The 1,167-nt window shown below is 41.4% G+C and overlaps 1 protein-coding gene across 1 annotated transcript in view; it reads right to left on the bottom strand.

Moving 5' to 3' along the window:
* LOC102989090 (zinc finger protein 780B) overlaps positions 1-1,167 on the bottom strand; it is a 46,870-nt gene that overhangs the window by 9,424 nt on the left and 36,279 nt on the right.

Here is a 1,167-nt window from a genome sequence, read left to right as displayed (position 1 = left end):
GTGTGCGGGCTTCTCCTTGTGGTGGCTTCTCTTGTTGCAGAGCACGGGCTCTAGGCACGTGGGCTTCAGTAGTTGTGGAGCCTGTGCTCCGCAACGAGAGGCCGCGATGGTGAGAGGCCCACGCACCGCGATGAAGAGTGGCCCCTGCTTGCCACAACTAGAGAAAGCCCGGGCACAGAAGACCCAACACAGCCAAAAATAAATAAATTAATTTTTTTAAAAAAAGAATAAGACTGTAAACTGTTATCAACATACAAATACTCTGAGAATATTGTTCCCATGATCCCTTACTTAAGAATCTATAAGAGAAAAAAGTTCAAGCAACCAAACTGACTAGAGATACAATCACACACAAGCACATTCTTACAGAATTAACACAAAATGAGGATTATAAAAATGAGATTATAATATATAATGGCTGTTTACTTTGAAATGTAGACAAAATAAAACTAGGAAAAATGGGAAGAAAATGGGGAAGGCATAAACTGTTTTCAATAATCACATTATCAGGGTAGTGCTGGCACTGTTATCTCAGGATGTTTTGTATATAATGTAGTATAAAAAAATCAGTAATTACAGGATATTCTAATTCTGTGTCTCCAAGTATCATTGAGAACCAGGAATTTCAGTCTGAGACAAAAAGAGATGCAGGTTTAAGATAGGTTAGGAGAAGTAAACACCCTATATAGTCTGAAACTGAGCTGGAAAGATCAGTGTAAACTCATAAGGTATTTTATCTTTAAAATAAAACTACACCTATTTATTTCCCAACTCCATCTACTAAAAAATGCCTAAAAGCAATACCTAACCAGGAGCAATGAGCAGCCTTGGTACCCAGACTGTTATCTTGAAATATTATTTTCAATTAAAGAAACCAGGGCTTTTGGGAGAAATGTCTCATCTCAGGGGTGTGACTCCTCTCTGACCAGTGGCTGTCCCTGACAGGAACGGCTCCCTCCTGCCAGCTTTTCCCTCACTCACCTGTGTACCATCCACTTATTTCTTTCCTCACAACTATCCACGGCTCTTTCTCTTGCTTCAACAAGGTAATCACATCTGGCTTAGAAGTGGAACTTCCTGCTTAAAAGAAATGATACATGGGGCTTCCCTGGTGGCGCAGTGGTTTAGAGTCCGCCTGCCGATGCAGGGGACACGGGTTCGTGCCCC

Source organism: Physeter macrocephalus, chromosome 17 (assembly GCF_002837175.3).
Source record: "Physeter macrocephalus isolate SW-GA chromosome 17, ASM283717v5, whole genome shotgun sequence".
Classification (NCBI taxonomy): domain Eukaryota; kingdom Metazoa; phylum Chordata; class Mammalia; order Artiodactyla; family Physeteridae; genus Physeter; species Physeter macrocephalus.
Note: the sequence above shows the minus strand (reverse complement) of the source record. Positions and strands in the feature narration are given on the sequence as shown.